The 12,979-nt window shown below is 40.6% G+C and overlaps 1 protein-coding gene across 1 annotated transcript in view; it reads right to left on the bottom strand.

The window, feature by feature from the left end:
• The window catches only part of USP26 (ubiquitin specific peptidase 26), a 53,487-nt gene extending 45,485 nt beyond the window's left edge, over positions 1-8,002 (bottom strand). The window contains exons 1-2 of the mRNA XM_025852471.2: positions 7,914-8,002; positions 703-765 (exon numbers count right to left, since the gene is read on the bottom strand). The gene's annotated coding sequence lies outside the window, so the exon portion shown is untranslated. The remainder of the gene's footprint in view (positions 1-702; positions 766-7,913) is intronic.
• Positions 8,003-12,979: the final 4,977 nt, after the last annotated feature.

Here is a 12,979-nt window from a genome sequence, read left to right as displayed (position 1 = left end):
TATATATATATATATATATATATATATATATATATATAATGAATCCAGGCAAACCACCAAACAGCAACATTTGGAAATTAGACAAAATTGATTCCTAGACTCAAGCAAAAGTTCAAGGTGAGGGAGAGAAGGTGAGGAGCAGACTCAGGTGGAAAAGTTACCGGCTCCTCTGGAATACCAATAAACCTCAGTTTTGTGAAAATGTATTTTTTTATGGAATTTCATAAACATCCCCCTGTGGTCCCTTGACATTTCAACCTAACTACATGTGCAAATGGAGGGCATGTTTATAGAATAGCCAAAAATTAGAAAGACTGACAATAGGCAGCTGGAGAGTGTTTTTGCTTAAAAAAGGAATGAAAATTTTCACTGGGTTGAATGAAGTACCCGGATGATCTATGCTTATACAACTAGGTGTGGGGGGGGTGACTTTGTTTTGGTCAAAAGTCCAAGGGAACAGATAGGTTTGGGGGTCTCCGGAGGGCTGGCTTCCAGCCCTGCCTCTGACTGCTAAGAATCAGATTCTCTGCCTAAATATTTAAATTAAACAAGCCCTCTCGCAACCAAGGCTTCTAACTGGTTTCTAATTAACACTTAGGCCAGCGGTGAAAATCTTCACCTGCAGCCATTTTGTTTGTTTTGTGAATCAAAACAATATATTATCAAAAATGCTTCTCTTCTGTGACTCTCATATATCCTCACCTCCACAAGGATTCGAAGACAGGCAGGCACTTCTCAGCCCAGGTGGAAATAGCGAAACCAGATCTGTTGAGAAGAGATCAAATTGGGAGAAATTACTCTCTGAGCAGCAGGCTACACATGTCCCTTTGTACACTATGAACAATCCTTCTTTCTTCTTTGCTCTCTTCCCAGCACACTTTCAGCTGGCAACCCTTGCCATCGCTTGCCTCTAGTGAAGTCTTTCCCCAGACATTAATCACTGCATCATCTGCTAGACAAAGACACAAGCAAGGAGAGCAGAAACTCCACTCTGGGCTCTGGCAGAAGAGCTCCAGCAGAAGCTCACAGTTCTGCTCTTTGGGGATCGGGCAGTCACGAGGCTCTCCAGAGGCACTCATGATTATCCAGAGTCCTTTGGCTGTATTCTACTAGAGTGACCTGGAGATTCTGCCTGATCCAGCCACAGTGTGGCAACCTCATCTGCTCCTTCTGGACCTCAGACAGAACTTCTTAAATTGTGTATCTACACAAAGACACAAAGCCATGCCTCTTGTACCTCTTGACACTTCACCTAAGACCTAAGGTCCTTCACTAGGAGGCAGGTTTTTTCCCTAAGACCAATTCCAGACACTGGGAATGCAAATAGGAACAAGCCAGAGAAAGTCTCTCTCTCTCTCACTCATGTTTATAGTCCCATGGGCCAGACCTATCCTCAGTCTGCATCAAGCCATGAGAATGAACTACAACTCTTCCTGGGAGGATCCTGGTCTTCTCACCATTCCTACATACGCTGTTATTGGAGTGGAGAAGCACGGCCTCCGCATTAACCACACCAACTTTTTCGATGCCACACTGTACAGTGCTTTTTGGATCATTAGGTTTAACAAAACTTAGAATATTTAAAATAAATTCACTGAATCATTATGCCCTTCCTAAGTGTGTACATAATATTTGAGTTTGGAAACAAAATGGGAGTGAAATATCTGAATGAGAAAACATAGATTTACTTACCAAAAACCCGTGACAAGACTCTTCATCAGAACCAATATGGATGTTTTCATAGCAAGACTAGTTGGCAAAACACCAAGATGTTGGCAGTGGTTGTAACTCTATATAATTGGATTGCCACTAATTTTTAAATTCTTTCAGTTCTGTCTAAGAGCTGGCTCATAGGAGGGGAGAGTGCACAGTTTATCCTATCTGCATTCAATGATGACACATCTGTGGCTTAAAATTGGCCATGATGGGAGTATTTTCACCTCAGAAATTGGCAGATGCTACATATCAGAGGGCTTTCTCTTCTCTTAGAGAGCCAGTTGTTAAACATTTATTAGCATACCCCTTTTTGTAGTCTCTAGACCTTCTCTGTGAGCACATATTATAATTACAATTTGAAGTTATTTTTAAAGAAAATAAATTGTGAGTATATTAACCTTTGTGTACATGGTGCTTTTTCATCAAGTACTAAGAAAATTGATTTTTCCTACATAAAAGACCCATAATCCACACAGGCTTGCCCTTAAGTTTCCACTAAAATCCAATCTCTCTCCAATATCCATATAAATAAGTATGAAAACACATTTAATCTAAGCATGAGTTTGAGGCAGAAAAATCAAACCGAGAATTTATAGCCCATTAAAATTAGCAACCATTCACAAGTAGGCCCCACTTGAGTAGCAGGGCAAAAGACTGAACTCATTAGGATTCAAGAAGCCAGGCTCCACCTTAAGTTTTGAATAGAGTCACTTTCATGTCTCCTAGGTTCCTGAATTCTGGGGAGATCCATCCGAATAGGTATTAACCCTTTTGGATTCCTATGCCTTGTGACCAGTTTTTAAATGCCAATGCTTAGTGAAATTACCCACTAATTTCCTTCCCCCAACAAACAGACCCAGGATGGCTGACATCTGTGGTGGGTACAAATGTGTGTGGATGAGAAGGAGGTGGCAGAGTTCTAGTTAGAGTTCTAGTCTTTCTCGGACTCACACGGAAGTTAAAGACACCATCATGTTACCCGGTGCAGGAACTTGGTTGGCACAGCGCCACTAAGTGGTTTTGGCTAAAGCTTTTTCTAAATACCTCAGGCCTGAGTTTCTCACTTAATGGGAAATAACAATGACCCCAGGGTCCAGGGCTTTAAACTAATTTCATCAATTACAGGGATAAATCAAAAGGCTTTGAAACGTCAATGTGCTATGTAACAGCTAGACACTTTAGTTTCTAATCAAAAAGAAATGTGCGGATTTTTTGACCTTGGGTGGGTGAACTTGAGGTTCCATGATCCTACCAAAATATAACCTGGGCTACTATAAAAGTAGAGAAACCCGAGATATCGTTTCTTTTTAAAGATTTTATTTATTCATTTGAGAGAGTGAGACAGAGAGAGAGAGAGCATGAGCAGAGGAGAGAGGCAGAGGCAGAAACAGACTCCATGCTGAGCTGGGAGCCCCATGCAATGCGGGGCTCGATCCCAGGACCTTAGGATCACCACCTGAGCTAAAGGCAGACGCTTAACCATCTGAGCCACCCAGGAGCCCGTCGAGGTATCTTTTGAGACTAAAAGTTAACAGTCCCTTTGAGATCATCTTAGGATAGGGCTTATTTATATTTAGCGTTTTGTCCCATCTTTCACACTGTTCATGTTTTCACCTAATCTTAAATGAACTAATCACAGCCCAGAAGGAACTTGTTATAGGGGAGAAAAGAGAGGAGAACTTTCTTTTCTTTTTTTTTTTTTTTTTTTTTGAGAGGAGAACTTTCTGGGGCTGCCAGTGAACAGGCTCCCTCCAGCCTGCACAGCTTGACAAATCCTAGAATGTCATTCTGGGTGCTGAGCCAAGTCAGCCTCGGTGTAAGGTGTCCAACTTGGCCAGAACAGAACCCGGCTCAGAAGAAGCGAAATCTCAGGTCCCTGGGCCACCTCTTGCTTCAAAGCAAGATCACAGAGGTGTGCTTTCCAAAGAGAAGCCAGTGTAACCTATGAGGAATTTGCTGTAGCTGCGAGAGGAAAGGAGATAAAAAACGGGCAGCAGAGAGGAGGGCTGGGCCAAGCAGTGTAAGGTCCTGTTCAAGTATATACATTTAGGGGCGCCTGGGTGGCTCAGTTGGTTAAGCGACTGCCTTCAGCTCAGGTCATGATCCTGGAGTCCCGGGATCGAGTCCCACATCGGGCTCCCTGCTCAGCAGGGAGTCTGCTTCTCCCTCTGACCCTCTTCCCTCTCGTGCTCTCTATCACTCATTCTCTCTCTCTCAAATAAATAAATAAAATCTTTAAAAAAAAAAGTATATACATTTAGGAAATGGGGGACCAATTCCTTGAGCACCTCCTGTGCACGGGGTGCATTACAAAGTGTCAAGCTTCATTCTCACAGCATCTCTGATAGCAAAGCATGAGGGCTGTTTTGCAGAGAAGGAAGCAGAAGCTCAGAGTGTTAGGACAAAGGATAGACAGTTACTGGTGGAGGCAGGTTTGAACTGAGGTCTGACTGACCCCACTAGGCAGGCTAGCAAGCACCGAGCCTTGGGGCTACCTAACCCAGGCCTGTACTCTCCAGATGATAGTAATAAGTACCATTCCTCAGGCAGGAAGTACTGTCCCATGGCTGCTGGGGAGGACCACATTCCAAAACATATGCCCAAGAGAGCGACACCTCTTAAAGTGTAGACTGGTGAGAAAATGGCCCTACTCTGAGATCGGGTGCACACGTGTTCTGAGAGTTTCACCCCCAAATTGATAGGAAATCTCATCCCTCATCAGAAAGGAATCCTGACCCATATACCTCACCAGAAAATCGACCCCTATCAAATAAATGTCCCAGGGAGGACATGGAGTTAGTCAGCAGTGCCCAGGAGTGACTCTGCCACCGTTCCTATTTCTTAGACACCCAGGGAAAAGGCTTCAACGCCATCTTTAAGGATGACAGGGGCACAGCAGAGGGGGGCTGCCCTCTGCCAGACACCCCTCACCTCACACTACACAGAGATGCACTTGTTCATCTGGCTGGCTCTGACTATTGGTTCTCGTTCCATTTTCTTCCCATTACAGGCCCACAGACCGATCAGTACTGGACTTTTCCATCACAGGTCCTGAAGCAGGTGGGGACTCTATGAATCTGCGAGGAGATCCGCCTGTGGGTGGAGAGCTTTAGTACCACTGCAAGACAGTTACTTAACTTGGAGATTCAGGTGGGTGGCTGGGACAACTGTCCTCTTTTTCCCTTATCCAGAGGAACTTCTGAAAATAGTTGGTGGGGTTAGGGGACCCAATCATGCAGAGTGAAAGATAATGTAAAACAGCAGGGGGTGAAGATCAGATAAGACTGCTGCTTCTGAGGTTCAATTACCCCTTCAAAAGGAACCGGTTATCCTGCTTCAATCAAACATCACAGCGGCGTTATGAAATATTAGGCTGACAGTGTCCCTTAATTTCTTTAAGGGGGAGTCTCAAACAAATCAGTTTATTCTATTCAATACCCTCGCTAAAGATTCAGGCAGGGTTACGGGTAATAAACCTTTGAAATGGGTGGTTGGGTCGTTCACCGGGTCATACAACAGCATTTCATGGTGTATTAGTGTCAGTAATGGGTAACACAGTAACTCAGAAAATCATGGACATCAGAAAAAAGCTAATATCGTTTAGAGTAATTTCATGAATAATTTCAACCATTAAGCAATATTGTCACTGTCTTGACACTGAGCATGGACACGGGGCACAGGAAGTAAGAATGGAAGAAATCAGGCAGTTACTAATATGGGCTTTTGTGGATGTGGGCTTTGGGAAAGATCCCCTCTAGGACTCTCTGAGCAAAGCGGATGCAATGAAGATGCCTTCAAGCTTGACACCTGGACCTAAATCCCAGAGTCAGAAATTGATCAAGGTTTAGGGCTCTGCTTGAAACAGTAGTATTTGTGAAACTAGTTAATGTCCCTGTCCCTAAAACCTTGGTTCCTCAGAGCAACAGAAGCGGCAGCAGCTTTCAATCCTACTAATAATGGATCTTTCTGATTTCTCAGTATAGTCCAGGAAGATAGTATTTGGAGAATATCAATGTTCCACCCATAAAGGTGTCAGTAAGTCATTTACATAATAAACACTATATATAATTCAAGTCAAAATCAAGAATAAACCAGACATTCAACCAGCACCCTTTTTACCTCAAAGCAAGAATCAGGTTCCTCTCAGTGATCAGGGTGATCGGGTTTTTGAGAGAGGGAAGAGTTTTCCTTTCAATCGAGTCTCGCCTTGAATACACATTAGATGTCACATAACAGAAGCGTGAATTTTAAATAAGCCATCTGTCAGGTTCAAAAGCCTGCGCTTGGCGATTAACTGTTTAACCCAGCTTAATGCGCGGCGCGTGGGGCCAAAGGAGCGGGGCCAGCACGCGCCAGCAGGGGAAGCAGCATCGTATTCCCGCCATTTTCTGTCCTGACTAACCCGCTACTGCACAATGTTGTTTCTTGTTGGCAAATAGAAACTATACAAATCTTTTTTTTTTTTCCTGTGGAATAACACCTGGGAAAGAGAGCCTAGGGGAAAATTTTTAAATTACTATTATGTTAAGTACACAACTATAGTGTAAAGTAAAATTCAGAACGAGGCGACGTGACTTCCAATGGCTGCTCACTGCCTGAAAACACAATTTCGCTGTTCCTTTCCTAATTTATATCCCACACTTGTCAAAGGAAATGTGTGCAAAAGACTAGGGGCAGAAATAAATTGAATAACATGCTATTAAACATCCAAATTTTGCAGAAAATAAAATCCTAAACATCATTCAGTGGTGGCCAGTGACGGGCACTTTGGGGCATTCACTGTCCTGAAACAAGCTCTCGGCCACTCAGACTGTGAATGTGTGTGCATTTTTACACTGAAAATACTACAACACCTTCTTTCAGTTAGAAAACTTTTTACCCTACTTGTGAACTGAAGATAACACGTAACTTTTTTACACAAAGCTAATGAAAAGGACCAAGAACTACTTTTAATGTAATAAAACGAAACTAAAAATAAAATTCCTCTGTAAAACGAAGCGCCAAACCGTGGTAAACCGCAGACCGTGACGGACGTGTTGTAAAACATTACGGACTGAGCCAGATAATTAAATTCTGCGTTTGGAAATCCGAAGTACCCCAAAATGTTTTTTAAGGAAATCCATGAAGTAAAAACACCACAGAATTTAAACCAAGTGAATTTATACCAAACACACAATTACGTTACTAAATAAAAGGCACTCAATCTGACCATTAATTTCCTCCACGTAACTCGAAATTTGCACAAAACTTTCCATAAGAAACCTATGAAAGCCTCAATACCAAAATTTAACTGACTGCAATGAGGATGAACAATTGTTTTCTAAAATTAAACATCAAACTGCATCCAATACTGGCTGAACGGAAGCTTAGAAGCATCCCCAGTGTTTGTAAAACATCAAGCGCATATAAGACCAAATTTTAAAGGAAAATGCACGAGAAGCGTAAGGACCACTTTTGGTTAAATACAGTGATAAAAAATGCATACCGGTGTTAAGGTACCTGAAGGCTCTTTTAAATTTAAAGTCGTCAAAGAACAAGTTCTAAGCCGATCAGATCGTCAATTTCCTCATTTTTAAAGTTAAAAATATCGGGGGACTTTTTATTTCGTTTTTAAATTAAGTCAGCGTATGAGAGGACTGATTCTAAAATTTAACCGCACCAATGATATTTAAGGGGGGAAAACCCTATAAAACTACACTCGAGGGAAGCCAACAACCGCTAGCTGTCCTAATCCCACACACGATCCCTCAGCATATGACATTTCTCCTTTTCAGCTTGAAAATAACAGAAACAAGGAGGCTAAGGCCAAGGATTAAACAAATGTAGAGGCAATGATCATCCAATAATTTAAAATAAAAGACAAAATCAGCTCCCTGGCAACCGCCGAACTGTCCTGCTCCTGCTCAGACAACAGCACCATCTATTTCCTCATTTTTAAGTTGAAAACAGCACAACACCGTAACACCACATATAAGAGGGGACCAAGACCAATATTTAAACAAGTAAAATATCAAAGTTATCCTGTCGTAACATAAGGCACGAAACTGTCCATATTCAGCTAAGGGACCCACACTGTCACAAATCGAAAGCCCTCTAGACTACTAGAGTATATTACTAATTATAATATTATTAAAATACATTATTACATTTACAAACAGCCAACTATCAATGACAATTAAGAATTAAATTATCCTTACGCTGTTACGACTGTATGTGGGAGCTGCCGCCATGTTCCCTCATCACTGAGGAGAAGAAGGCTCTACCACACACTCGCCGCACCAACCCAAGACAAAATGGGCACCGCGACTAGTCGGCGTGCTCCTTTTATAGCCGGTCTATGGCTCCGCCTTTAAAGATCCTGATTGGTTGGTGTGAGAATGATTGACAGGCATGCTATCTACTCACTCCTCTCTCTCTGGAAAACCTATCCGCATTCTAAGTGTCTGCCCCCTATTGGTGGAAAAGATTTGCGCTTAGAATGTTTGCGCTTGAGTGGGGGTTGCAGGAACTCCAGGCGAAACTAGCGGCTCAGGAACTCAAACCAGACTCCCTGTTTGGTTCCAACTTGAATTTAAACAATTCCTCAGCCAGTTTTTTCAGATTTACATACCACTGTCTCCTTCTAGAAAGTTCTCTCCACAATTTTTGGTCTTGGGATCAAACTCAAACCAGATACTTGACTGGTCTTAGCACGGAATTTTATCCCCATAGCAACTGTATTTGGGAGTGTTTACTTGGATGCCACATATACTAAAATTGGGAAAGAGGAATAGGGGTGATACTAGGGATCTGTCTGGAGTGGAAAGTGAACCTAAATAGCTGCCCACCTGCATTAGGGGCAGTAAGTGGGGAGTTGTCCAGTCATTTGAAGACCAGATACACAGAATAGGTAACTATGTGACTGAACATGGGCGGTCAGGAGAGCATTCATAGAACAGGGAGGATGGGTGTGGGGTGAGACAGGCCCAAGGGATGGGATCATAAGAAGAACTAAGAAATGGCCAGACTAGACTTTGAACCCATGGCCCTCTAGTGCCAGTGCCCATACTTTAGACCTCTATACTAGGGATCTCACCTTTTGTGTGGTTGCCTCTTCCTGGAATGTCCTTTTCCTCCAATGCCCACCCTTCAGGGCCCAGCTCAAATGAAGCCTTCAGCATGAAGCCTCCCTGATCTTCTTTTCCCACGCCCACAGGCAATAGGTTCTCTCCTGCTGCTATGGGGTGAAGAATATGGGAAAACATGAGAGTCAGGGTGCAGGGGAGTGCTGGGGGCTCTGGGATCAGTTAGCACTGGGCTGGACATGATGGAAAGGTCCCAAGACTTGTACTTGGAAGTCTGCATTTGTCTTGAGGTCCCAAGGCTTGTACTTGGAAAGGTCCCAAGGTTTGTACTTGGGAAGGTCCCAAGGCTTGTACTTGGAAGTTTGAACTTTTGTTGAGGTTGCAGAAATTCTGGGCCGTTCAGGGTAAACAACAAAGTAACCCATACCTGTCTCCTGATTGGTCAGAGCAGTTTAAATGAAAACTACAAGTTGAAAGTAAACTGGATAAAGAAAGTAATGTGCAACAGCCACTGGGATTGGTCAGAATTAGGAAATCAACCTACATGGTAACCATATTTCAGGCTGAGCAGGAAGATACTACCAAGACAGGACACTGGAAAGGTGGGGAAAGTGAGATAAACCAAGCAAACTAGACAAGTCCACACCTGCAGTTAGGGGGTATGGGGGAATGGTATGGTCTACAATTTTGGTTCTTTCTACTTCAGTCTTCAGAGGCCTTCAAGTGGAGAGAACATAGAAGTACAATACTTATTCCTTGGAGGCCCAAATTATGTGATTAAGAGTGGTTGACCAACGTGTGATTCCTAAATTGCCAAAATCCATATCAGTAGGGGAGCTGGGCTTTTTTTGTTATTGAAGTGGGATTCACATAACATAAAATTAACATTTTTAAAGTGAACAATTCAGTGGCATTTAGTGTACTTACAATGTTGTGCAACCACCATTTCTATGTGGTTCCAGAACATCTTCATCAGCCTGGAAGGAAATCTAGTACCTGTTAAGCAGTTACTCCCCATTTTCCCTCCCCTCCAGCCCCTGGCAACCACCAATCTACATCCTGTTTCTATGGATTTGCCCATTCTAGACATTTTGTGTAAATGGAATCACACCATCTGTGGCCTTTTGTGTCTGGCTTCTTGGACTCAGTCTACTGTTTTTGAAGTTCATCCATGTTGTAGACATCAGCACATATTCTTAATTCTTGGTTTATGCTTCTAAATCAGACAGGAAAAAAACAAAGTTACAAACAAAAAGAGTACATTCATACTTTCTTTTATATCTATGTATGTAGTTACCTTTACCAATGCTTTTATTTCTCATGTGGATTCAAGTTACTGCCTAGTATCTTTTAACTTTAGCATAAAGAACCGCCTTTAGTATTTCCTATAGGGCACACTTGCTAGCAACAAATTATTTGTTTTTGTTTATCTGGGAATGTCTTAATTTCTCCTTTTTTCTTCTTTTTTGTTGTAGTAAAGTAAGTATAACTTAAACCTAATACTTTAGCCATTTAAAAGCATATAATTCAGTGGCATTAAGTACATTCATAATGTTGTGCAACCATCACCACTATCGAGTTCCAAACCTTTTTATCATCCCAAACAAAGACTCTGTACTATTAAGCAATCACTCCCCATTGTACAGTACCAAAATTTAGTTGGTATTAATCAGAACCACATTGTTATAAGTTAAGAGGTTAATTGTAATCTCCAGGGCAACCACTAAGAAAATAACTAAAAAATATGTAGTAAAAGAAACAAAGAAGATTTAAATGACATATCCTAGGAAATGTCTGTTTTACACAAAAGAAAGCAGTAATGGAGGAATAGACAAACAAAAAGTGTAAAAGACATATAAAAAGTAAATACAAAATGACAAACATATATCCTAACTTACAAATAACTAAATTGTTTGTAAATGGATCAAACACTGCAATAAAAAGGCAAAGATCAGCAGAGGGTATTTTGTTTATTTATTTGGGAGAAAGAGAGAGAAAGCATGAGTAGAAGGAGGGGCAAAGGGAGAGGGAGAGAATCTCAAGCCGACTCCCTGCTGAGCACAGAGCCTGACACAGGGCTCAACCTCACAACCCTGAGATCATGACCTGAACCAAAATCAAGAGTTGGACACTTAACTGACTGAACCTCCTAGGCACCCTAGCAGAATGGATTTTGAAATGACCTGACTATATATTATCTGTGACAGACAAACTTTAGATTCAGACAGAAATAAATTGAAAATAAAAGGAGAAAGCTATACCATGCAAACAGTAACCAAAGAGACCTAGGGTGGCTGTATTAATATCATACAAAATAGACTTTAAGATAAAAACCCTTACTAGAGACAGAGAACATTTTATAATGAGAAAAGGTGAAATCACTCCAGAAATTATAACATTTATCATCATATATACACCTGACAACAGAGTCCCAAAACACATGAAGCAAAGACTGATGGAATTGAAGGGAGAAATTCAAAATTAATAGTTGGAGACTTTAATACTTCAGTTTCAATTATGGATTGAATAACTAGACAGAAGATCAACAGGGAAATAGAAGACTTAAACAACATTATAAACCAACTAGACTTAACAATTTAGAGAACACCGTGCCCCAAAACAGCAGAAAACCGAGTATTCTGAAGTCCACGTGGAACAAATGACAAGATAAATCAAGTCTCAATAAATTTAAGGGCATCGAAATTAGACAAAGTATTTTCACAAAACAACAATGCAGTGAAATAAGAAATTCATACAATAAAGAGATTTGGTAAATTCACTAATGTGTGAGAATCAAACAACACACACCTTAATAACTAATGGGCCAATGGAAAAAAGATTACAAGAAAAATTAGAAAATACTTTGAGATGAATGAAAACTAAAACACAACATATCAAAGTTTATGGAATGCAAGAAAAGCAGTGCTCAGAGAGATCTTTACAGATGTAAGAGTCTACATTAAAAAAGAAGAAATATTTCAAATCAATAACCTAGCTTTCCACCTCAAGAAAATAAACAAACAAACAAAAAAGAACCAACTAAACTGAAAGCAAGCAGAAGGAAAGATATAATAAAGATTCCAGCAGAAATCAATGAAAGAGAATAGAAAAATGATAGAGAATATCAACAAAATAGAAAGTTGGTTATTTAAAAGATTATCAAAATTGACAAACTTGTCGCTATATTGACAAGAAAGAAAGGATACTAAATTCATTAAAGTCAACAATGAGAGGATGTTATTACTGACATTAGAGAAATAAATGGGATTAAAAGGGAATACTATGAAAAATTGTATGTCACCAAATTAGGTAACCTACATGAAATGGATAAATTCATAGAAGTACATGAACTACCAAAAATGACTCAAGAAAAAAGAATCTGAATAGACCAATAATAATGAGATTGATAGTCTCACAGAGAAAAGCTCAGTTTCAAATGGCTTCACCGGTACCTTTTCAAAAATGTTTCAAGCCAATCCTTTACAAACTCTTCCAAAAAACAAAGGAGGAGGGAATATTTCCCAACTCATTCTATGAGACCACTATTGCCCCGTATCAAAACCAGATAAAAACATCACAAGAGGACAAAACCACAGACCAATATCTCATAAGTATAAATGAAAAATCTTCAAAAAATACTACCAAACCCAATACAGCATATATAAACAAGATTATACACCATAATCAAGCATTTTCCTCAATAACACATTTGCACGTGAAATAATTTTGTACATAGAAAATAAGGAATCTTCCCAAAAATAAAAAAGAAAGAGAAAAAAGCTATTACAACAAATGAATTTGCAAGTCTGTAGGATACAAAAAATCAACTGTATGCCTAGAAGCTGGCAAAAAATAATCTAAAAATGAAAGAAGAAAATTCCGTTTAAAGTAGCACTAAAGAAAGAATAAAATACCTAGGAATAAATTTAACAAAAGAGTGTTTTGTTAAAACACTTGATCCTGAAAACTGTAATACATTTTTTTAAAAGATTTTTTATTTATTTATTTGACAGAGAGAGACACAGCGAGAGCAGGAACACATGCAGGGGAGTGGGAGAGGGAGAAGCAGGCTTCCCGCGGAGCAGGGAGCCCGATGTGGGGCTCGATCCCAGGACCCCGGGATCATGACCTGAGCCGAAGGCAGACACTTAACGACTGAGCCACCCAGGCGCCCTGTAATACATTTTTTAAGTAATCTC

This window comes from Callorhinus ursinus, unplaced genomic scaffold (genome assembly GCF_003265705.2).
Source record: "Callorhinus ursinus isolate GAN/ISIS: 27379988/994484 unplaced genomic scaffold, GSC_fseal_2.0 scaffold33, whole genome shotgun sequence".
NCBI lineage: Eukaryota > Metazoa > Chordata > Mammalia > Carnivora > Otariidae > Callorhinus > Callorhinus ursinus.
Note: the sequence above shows the minus strand (reverse complement) of the source record. Positions and strands in the feature narration are given on the sequence as shown.